This window comes from Triticum dicoccoides, chromosome 3B (assembly GCF_002162155.2).
Source record: "Triticum dicoccoides isolate Atlit2015 ecotype Zavitan chromosome 3B, WEW_v2.0, whole genome shotgun sequence".
NCBI lineage: Eukaryota > Viridiplantae > Streptophyta > Magnoliopsida > Poales > Poaceae > Triticum > Triticum dicoccoides.
This window is the reverse complement of record NC_041385.1, coordinates 229,918,113-229,928,792: the sequence shown is the minus strand read 5'-3', so window position 1 is coordinate 229,928,792 and position 10,680 is coordinate 229,918,113.

The following is a 10,680-nucleotide window of genomic DNA, read 5'->3' as shown; positions in this document are numbered from 1 at the left end:
CTTACCGAGATTACGTTATGCCCTAACCCTAACCGAATCGGTCTCACCGAGATGCATGTCAGTCCCACCGAAAATCACTAACGGTCACTAGGTTTACTAAATCGGTCCGACCGAGTCTGTTGAATCGGTCCCACCGAGTTTGGTAAATTGTGTGTAATGGTTAGATTTTGTGTGGAGGCTATATATACCCCTCCACCTCCTCTTCATTCATGGAGAGAGCCATCAGAACGAACCTACACTTCCAACTTACCATTTCTGAGAGAGAACCACCTACTCATGTGTTGAGACCAAGATATTCCATTCCTACCATATGAATCTTGATCTCTAGCCTTTCCCAAGTTGCTTTCCACTCAAATCTTCTTTCCACCAGATCCAAAACCTATGAGAGAGAGTTGAGTGTTGGGGAGACTATCATTTGAAGCACAAGAGCAAGGATTTCATCATCAACGCACCATTTGTTACTTCTTGGAGAGTGGTGTCTCCTAGATTGGCTAGGTGTCACTTGGGAGCCTCCGACAAGATTGTGGAGTTGAACCAAGGAGTTTTTAAGGGCAAGGAGATCGCCTACTTCGTGAAGATCTACCGCTAGTGAGGCAAGTCCTTTGTGGGCGACGGCCATGGTGGGATAGACAAGGTTGCTTCTTCGTGGACCCTTCGTGGGTGGAGCCCTCCATGGACTCGCGCAGCCGTTACCCTTCGTGGGTTGAAGTCTCCATCAACGTGGATGTACGATATCACCACCTATCAGAACCACGCCAAAAACATCCGTGTCTCCAATTACGTTTGAATCCTCCAAACCCTTCCCTTTACTTTCTTGCAAGTTGCATGCTTTAATTTCCGCTGCCTATATACTCTTTGCATGCTTGCTTGAATAGTGTGATGATTTCTTGACTTGTCCCAAAGTAGCTAAAATCTGCCAAACTCTAAAACTGGGAAAAGGTTAAGTTTTTAATTGGTCAAGTAGTCTAATCACCCCCCTCTAGACATACTTCAAGGTCCTACATATAGTCTCGGTCATGTCTACATAGTTCTCGAACCCGTAGGGTCCGCACGCTTAACGTTCGATGACGATCGATATTATGAGTTTATGTGTTTTGATGTACCGAAGGTAGTTCGAAGTCCCGGATGTGATCACGAACATGACGAGGAGTCTCAAAATGGCCGAGACATGAAGATTGATATATTGGAAGGTTATGTTTGGACACCGAAATGGTTTCAGATGAGTTTGGGCGTTTACCAGAGTACCGGGAGGTTACCGGAACCCCCCGGGGGCTTAATGGGCCTACATGGGCTTTAGTGGAAGAGAGAGGAGGCGTCCAAGAGGAGGGGCGCCCCCCAAGAGGGGGCCGACCCCCCTTTCCTTCTTCTCCTCTTCTCCTTCCTTCCCCCTCCTAGTTGGACTAGGAAAGGGGGGAAACCTACTCCTAACTAGAAGAATCAACGCGAGACGGTGCCTGAGGGGGCCACGAGGCAGGGGGCGTGCCCCTGACCCTCGTGGGCACCCGTAAGGCGGTTGCTGCTCTTCTTTGGCCGCACGAAAGCTAATTTTCGGAAAAAAAATCATGGCGAAGGTTTCAATCCAATCGGAGTTACGGATCTCCAGATATATAAGAAACGGTGAAAGGGCAGAATACCAGAACACAAAAATAGAGAGAGACAGAGAGACAGATCCAATCTCGGAGGGGCTCTCGCCCCTCCCATCCCATGTGAGCCAAGGACCAGAGGGGAAACCCTTCTCCCATCTAGGGAGAAGGTCAAGGAAGAATAAGAAGAAGAAGGAGGGGCTCTCTCCCCCTTGCTTCCGGTGGCGCCGGATCACCGCCGGAGGCCATCATCATCACCTCGATCTACACCAACACCTCCATCATCTTCACCAACATCTCCATCACCTTCCCCCATCTATATTCAGCGGTTCACTGTCCCACAACCTGCTGTACCCTCTACTTGAACATGGTGCTTTATGCTTCATATTATTATCCAATGATGTGTTGTCATCCTATCACTACAAAAAAAGACACATCTGTGACATTTTGGGGCCGAACAAATTTTTTTCTGTCATACTTATGACACTTCTATGACGATAATTGTGACAAAACCCAGTATCATCATAGATGTGGTGGACTCCTACTTCTATGACAAAAAATCATGACAAAAAAATGGGCTTTTCGTCCTGGGCGGTCCGGAGACGCAGCTGCATGACATTCTTTGGGCCGTCCATGACGGAAAAAACCGTGGTAGAAGCGAGGGCGAGGAAAATTTCAGAGAGTTCCCGGCTACGGTGGGTGGTTGGGGACTGAGAGATGCGCATTTCTCTCGTACACATACGCGCATGTTGCAAGGCGTTAGCTCTAACTGAACCCGAGCGAGGCGTTGGGCTCTAACTGAACCCGAGTGATTGCACTGCAGGCTACGCGTTACTGAACCCGAGCGATCGATCGATGGCTGTTAACTGAACCCGATCGAGCAATTCCTTCGCTACTGCTGCTAACTGAAGCTGATCGATGCTGCCTCTGGATGAACAGTGAGCGTTGTAGGGGGGGGGGGTGGATGAACAGTGAGCGCTGGGGTGGATGAACAGGACCCCGTGGCGTTGCCTCTGGATGAACAGGACCCCGATCGACCGAGCCGGTTGGGGCTGGATGAACAGGACCCCGTGGAGGGCTGGATGAATAGGACGACCCCGTGAAGGGCTGGATGAATAATAGATGGTGGAGGGGTGGATGAACAGTAGCCCGTGGAGGGGTGGTTGAACAGGAGCCCGTGGAGAGGGGTGGTTGAACAGTAGCCGGTGGAGTAGCGCACGGTGGAGGCTGGATGAACAGGAGCCCATGGATGAACAGTCACAGGTGGAAGCTGGAGGAGGTCGACGATGGATGAACAGTAGCCCGTGGACGCTGGAGGAGGTCGACGGTGGAGATGAACAGTATCTCGTGGAGTCCCGTTTTGCGGTACGCCGCACCCCTCCCGATGAAAAGGACCCCCGTTTCGACCTAGCGCTCCAACACAAGTCCGTTTCGTCCGTTTTGCGGTATGCCACACCCCTCCCGATCAACGGGACCCTGTTTTGACCGTAGGAGGTCCAACACAAGTCTGTTTCCTCCGTTTTGCGGTACGCCAGACCCCTCCCGATGAACAGGATCCCGTTTCGAACGTGGCCGGTCGAACACAAGGCCGTTTCCTCCATTGTGCGGTACGCCAGGCCTCGTTTCCATCGCCTGTTCCGTCCAAGACGGTTGGCTCCCATGCGTTCCGTTGCCTCCCGATGAACATGACGCATTCCATTGCCTCCCCATGAACACGACGCATTCCGTTGCCTCCCCATGAACACGACAACGACGCAGTTTCTCCGTTCCGACCCAGCCATGTACATGAGCCCTGGCTGTATGTATGCACGAGTAGGCGTTCGAGACCCCGCCCGTATGTACGTACATGGCCGTATTTACTTTCTTGCACCCTGGCCGTTGTACGTACGTGTACATGCTACGTGCGCGTCTCTACTATGACACGTGCGCGCCTCTACATCCACCAGTATGTACGTACACGTTCACGACCAGAATGACAACGCTATGTACGCTTCGACCAGGTGGGTCCCGACTGTCAGGCACTTTCTTGCGTGCGAAGATGTAGCTGGTGGGTCCCAGCAGTCAGGGGGGCGAATCATTTTTTTGCCCGGACGCACTTCCTTGGATGTGAAGATGTAGCTGGTGGGTCCCAGCAGTCAGGGGGAAACGTTTTTTCACGAAATACAGTGGCCTGTCCGGTGGGTCCCTGCTGTCAGGTGGAGGTATCATTATTTTTCGCGTAATAGGGAGGCACTTCCTTGCTGCGGCTGTGGACCCAGCTGTCAGCCTCTCCACGTACAGTCCACGTCCGATGGAAGTCGTTCCTTGAACACGTTGACCACACCGCGCCGAGAGCACAACGATGGTGGACGACGGCGAGGCCTAGGAAGGGGACGACGCGGAACCGGGGAAGACGCGGCAGTGGATGCCCACGCGGAGAGGAGTACGAGGGTTCACTGGTTCGGCTGCGGTGTGACGCTGCCGTCGCTGCAGAATAACAGGGGGTGTGGGTGAGTAGAGGGATGGCCTGGCCAGCAGTGGGAGTAGTATGGGGGCGGTGAGGCCTCCGCGGCAGCACAACTGGCCACGGAAGGCAGGACCAGGCGGCACGACCGACGCTGCTTTGGGCGGCTAGAGCAAGAAGACCAGAGGTTGAAGAAGCACTATGGCCGTTGGATGGACATCATACGGTCACTGGAGTATTGACTAAGTTGACAAAGCCCTCCGTCCCCGTCAACTTAGTAGGCCCTCAAGTTCGCCACCCACTATGGTGGGTCCCAGCTAGCAGGGGGTATTCATTTTTTGTGCGTAATAAGGAGACACTTCCTTGCGTGCGAAGATATAGCTGGTGGGTCCGACCTGTCAGCGGGGGGAACGTTTTTTTCGCGAAATACAGAGGCTCTTCCGGTGGGTCCCTGCTACGTCTTGAGCTTGCGTTGGTTTTCCTTGAAGAGGAAAGGGTGATGCAGCAATAGTAGCGTAAGTATTTCCCTCAGTTTTTGAGAACCAAGGTATCAATCCAGTAGGAGGCTCCTCAAAAGTCCCACGCACCTACACAAACAAACAAAGAAGTCGCAACCAACGCAATAAAGGGGTTGTCAATCCTTCACGGCCACTTGCGAAAGTGAGATCTAATAGAGATAGTATGATAAGATAAATATATTTTTGGTATTTTATAATATAGATGCAAAAAGTAAAGATGCAAATAAAAGTAGATTGGAAGCAAATATGATAAGAGATAGACCCGGCGGCCATAGGTTTCTCTAGAGGCTTCTCTCAAGATAGCATAAGTATTATGGTGGGTGAACAAATTACTGTCGAGCAATTGATAGAAAAGCGAATAATATGAGATTATCTAGGCATGATCATGTATATAGGCATCACGTCCGTGACAAGTAGACCGATTCCTGCCTGCATCTACTACTATTACTCCAGACATCGACCGACTCCTGCCTGCATCTAGAGTATTAAGTTCGTAAGAATAGAGTAACGCCTTAAGCAAGATGACATGATGTAGAGGGATAAATTCATGCAATATGATATAAACCCCATCTTTTTATCCTCTATGGCAACAATACAATACGTGCCTTGCAACCCTTTCTGTCACTGGGTAAGGACACCGCAAGATTGAACCCAAAGCTAAGCACTTCTCCCATGGCAAGAAAGATCAATCTAGTTGGCCAAACCAAACTGATAATTCGAAGAGACTTGCAAAGATAACTCAATCATACATAAAAGAATTCAGAGAAGATTCAAATATTTCTCATAGATAAACTTGATCATAAACCCACAATTCATCGGATCTCGACAAACACACCGTAAAAAGAGTTTACATCGAATAGATCTCCACAAGAGAGGGGGAGAACATTGTATTGAGATCCAAAAAGAGAGAAGAAGCCATCTAGCTAATAACTATGGACCCGAAGGTCTGTGGTAAACTACTCACAACTCATCGGAGGGGCTATGGTGTTGATGTAGAAGCCCTCCGTGGTCGATTCCCCCTCCGGCGGAGCGCCGGGGAAGGCTCCAAGATGGGATCTCACGGATACAGAAGGTTACGGTGGTGGAAATTGTGTTTCGTTGGCTCCCTGGATGTTTTCGGGGTACGTAGGCTTATATAGGAGGAAGAAGTATGTCGGTGGCCGCCCAAGGGGCCCACGAGACAGGGGGGCGCGCCCTGTAGGGGGGGCTACCCTCTCGTGGCTGCCTCGGTTGCTTCTTGACTTGCACTCCAAGTCCTTTGGATCACCTTCGTTCAAAAAATAACGCTCCCGAAGGTTTCATTCCGTTTGGACTCCGTTTGATATTCCTTTTCTTCGAAATACTAAAATAGGCAAAAGAAATAGCAATACGGGCTGGGCCTCCGGTTAGTAGGTTAGTCCCAAAATTGATATAAATGTGTAAAATAAAGCCCATAAACATCCAAAAGGGGTAATATAATAGCATGAAACAATCAAAAATTATAGATACGTTGGAGACGTATCAAGCATCCCCATGCTTAATTCCTGCTCGTCCTTGAGTAGGTAAATGATAAAAACAGAATTTTTGATGTGGAATGCTACCTAGCATAATTCTCAATGTAATTTTCTTTATTGGGGCATGAATGTTCAGATCCAAATGATTCAAAATAAAAGTTCATATTGACATAAGAAATAGTGATACTTCAAGCATACTAATCAAAGTAATCATGTTTTCTCAAAATAACATGGCCAAAGAAAGTTATCCCTACAAAATAATATAGTCTGGCTGTTGCTCTATCTTCATCACACAAAGTATTTAATCATGTACAACCCCGATGACAAGCCAAGCAATTGTTTCATACTCTAATAATCTCAAACTTTTTCAACTTTCACACAATACATGAGCGTGAGCCATGGACATAGCACTATATGTGGAGTGGAATGGTGGTTGTGGAGAAGACAAAAAAGGAGAAGATAGTCTCACATCAACTAGGCGTATCAACGGGCTATGGACATGCCCATTAATAGATATCAATGTGAGTGAGTAGGGATTGCCATGCAACGGATGCAGTAGAGCTATAAATATATGAAAGCTCAACAAAAGAAACTAAGTGGGTGTGTATCCAACTTGCTTGCTCACAAAGACCTAGGGCATTATGAGGAAGCCCATCATTGGAATATACAAGCCAAGTTCTATAATGAAAAATTCCCACTAGTATATGAAAGTGACAACATATGAGACTCTCTATCATGAATATCATGGTGCTACTTTGAAGCACAAGTGTGGAAAAATAGATAGTAGCATTGTCCCTTCTCTCTTTTTCTCTCATTTTTTCATTTTTTTTAATATTTTTTCTTTTCTCTTTTATTTTCTTTGGCCTTTCTTTTTTTTCCTTTTGGCCTTTCTCTTTTTTTTACTTTCTTTTTCTTTTTTTCTTTTTGTAAAGTCCGAAGTCTCATCTCGACTTGTGCGGGAATCATAGTCTCCATCATCCTTTCCTCACTCGGACAGTGCTCTAATAATGAAGATCATAACACTTCTATGGATTTACAACTCAAGAATTACAACTCAAAGCTAGAACAAGATATGACTCTATACGAATGCCTCCGGCGGTGTACCGGGATATGCAATGAATCAAGAGCGACATGTGTGAAAATTATAAAGGTGGCCTTGCCACAAATACGATGTCAACTACATGATCATGCAAAGAGCAATATGACAAAAGTAATGCGTGTCATATGAACGGAACGGTGGAAAGTTGCATGGCAATATATCTCGGAATGGCTATGGAAATGCCATAATAGGTAGGTATGGTGGGTGTTTTGAGGAAGGTATATGGTGGGTGTATGGTACCGGCGAAAGTTGCGCGGCACAAGAGAGGCTAGCAATGGTGGAAGGGTGAAGGTGCGTATAATCCATCGACTCAACATTAGTCAAAAGAACTCATATACTTATTGCAAAAATCTAGAAGTCATCAAAAACAAAGTACTACGCGCATGCTCCTAGGGGGATAGATTGGTAGGAAAAGACCATCGCTCATCCCCGACCGCCACTCATAGGGAAGACAATCAATAAATAAAATTGTGCTCCAACTTCATCACAAAGCGGTTCACCATACGTGCATGCTACGGGAATCACAAACCTCAACTCAAGTATTGTTCATAATCACCTCAACTAGCATGACTTTAATATCACTACCTCCATATCTTAAAACAATTATCAAGCATCAAATTGATCATAGCATCCACTTCACTTTCTATGATAGTTTTTATTATACCCAACTTGGATGCTCATCATTCTAGGACCAAATTTGTAACCATAGCAAATACCATGCTGTTCTAAAAGACTCTCAAAATAATATAAGTGAAGCATGAGAGACTAGCAATTTCTTCAAAATTAATCCACCGCCGTGCTCTAAAAGATATAAGTGAAGCACTAGAGCAAAAACTATCAAGTTCAAGAGATATAAGTGAAGCACATAGAGTATTCTAGCAAATTATAATCAAGTAGGTTTCTCCCAAAAGGTGTGTACAGCAAGGATGATTGTGGTAAACTAAAATGCAAAGACTAATATAATACACGACACTCCAAGCAAAACACATATCATGTGGCGAATAAAAATATAGCTCCAAGTAAAGTTACCAATGAACGAAGACGAAAGAGGGGATGCCTTCCCGGGGCATCCCCAAGCTTAGGATTTTGGCTATCCTTGAATATCTTGGGGTGCCATGGGCATCCCCAAGCTTAGGCTCTTGCCACTCCTTATTCCATAGTCCATAAAAGCTCTACCCAAAACTTGAAAACTTCACAACACAAAACTCAACAGGAAATCTTATAAGCTCTGTTAGTGAAAGAAAACAAAACCACCACATAAGGTACTGTAATGAACTCATTCTTTATTTATTTTGGTGTTAAACCTATTGTATTCCAACTTCTCTATGGTTTATAAACTATTTTACTAGCCATAGATGCATCAAAATAAGCAAACAACACACGAATCTGTCAAAAACAGAACAGTCTGTAGCAATATGTAACTAACGCAAACTTCTGGAACTCTAAAAATCCTACCAAAATAGGAAGTCCTGGACAATTTGTCTATTGATTAGAAGCAACACTAATCAATGCAAAATCACGTTTCTGTGATTTAACAAAACTAAATTCGTGCGTGCAAAGTTTCTGTTTTTCAGCAGAATCAAATCAACTATCATTATAGGTTATCCTATAGGTTGTACTTGGCACAAACACTAATTAAAAGATAAAAACACATCTAAACAGGAGGTAGATGCATTATTTATTACTAAACAGGAACAAAAACAAAAAAAACAAAGAAAATTGGGTTGCCTCCCAACTAGCGCTATCGTTTAACGCCCCGAGCTAGGCATAAAAGCGAAGATAGATCTAAGTAGTGCCATCTTTGGCACTAAATTCATAAGTAGCTCACATGATAGATTCATAAGTTAATTTGACTTTCTTTCTTGGAAAGTGCTACATGCCTTTCTTTAATGGAAATTGGAATCTAATATTCCCTTCCTTCATATCAATAATCGCACCAATCGTTCTACGGAAAGGTCTACCAAGAATAATAGGGCAAGAAAGATTGCAATCTATACCAAGAACGATAAAATCTACGGGCACCAAATTTCTATTTGCAACAATGAGGACATCATTGATCCTTCCCATTGGTTGTTTAATGGTGGAATCCGCAAGGTGCAAATTTAAAGAGTAATCATCAAGATCATGGAAACCTAGAATATCACATAAAGTTTTCGGAATCGTGGAAACACTAGCACCCAAATCACACAAAGCAAAAAACTCATGATCTTTAATTCTAATCTTTATAGTAGGTTCCCACTCATCATTAAGTTTTCTAGGTATAGAAACTTCCAAATTAAGTTTTTCATCATAAGATTGCATCAAGGCATCAACGATATGTTTGGTAAAAGCTTTATTTTGACTATAAGCATGAGGAGAATTAACAACGGATTGCAACAAGGAAATACAACCTTCTAAAGAAAAGTTATCATAATCAAATTCCTTGAAATCCGAGATAGTGGGTTCAATGCTATTTAAAGTCATGACCTCTCCAATCCCACTTTTACCAAATTTAGCATCAAGATCTAAAAACTCCGAATTCTTGGGACGCCTTCTAGGTAGAGTTGACTCATCTCCAGTCCCATAATTATCAAGATTCATATTGCAAAAAAAAAGATCTAATAGGAGACGCATCAATAACTTTAAGGTCTTCCTCATTATTTTCATGGAAACTAGAAGAACACGCCTTTATAAAGCAATCTTTTTTAGCACGCAATCTAGCGGTTCTTTCCTTGCACTCGTCAATGGAAATTCTCATTGCTTTGAGAGACTCATTGATATCATGCTTACGGGAAGAAGATCTAAGTTTAAGAGAATCAACATCAAGCGAAAGTCTATCAACGTTCCTAGCCAAATCATCAACTTTGAGCAATTTTTCTTCAAGGAAAGCACTAAAATTCTTTTGAGAGATCATAAATTCTTTCAACTATTCTCAAAATCAGAGGGCATCTTATTAAAATTACCATAGGAATTATTGTAGGAATTTCCATAATTATTAGAGGAATTACTAGGGAACGGTCTAGCATTAAAGTTTCCTCTATAAGCATTGTTTCCAAAACTATTCCTACCAACAAAATTCAAATCCCTAGATTCATTATTATTCTAAATCAAGGTAGACAAAGGCATATCATTGGGATCAAGAGGAGTATTCTTAGTAGCAAACAATTTCATAAGTTCATCCATCTTTCCACTCAAAACATTGATTTCTTCTATAGCATGCACTTTTTTACTAGAAGATCTTTCGGTGTGCCATTGAGAATGATTAGCCATAATATTATCAAGAAGTTTTGTAGCATCTCCTAACGTGATTTCCATAAACGTGCCTCCCGCGACCGAATCTAAGAGATTTCTAGAAGCAAAGTTCAAACCTGCATAAAAATTTTGTATGATCATCCATAAATTCAAACCATGAGTAGGGCAATTGTGAATCATCAATTTCATTCTTTCCCAAGATTGCGCAACATGCTCATGATCTAGTTGTTTAAAATTCATAATATCGTTCCTAAGAGTGATGATCTTAGCGGGAAGAAAATATTTAGAGATAAAAGCATCTTTGCACTTGTTC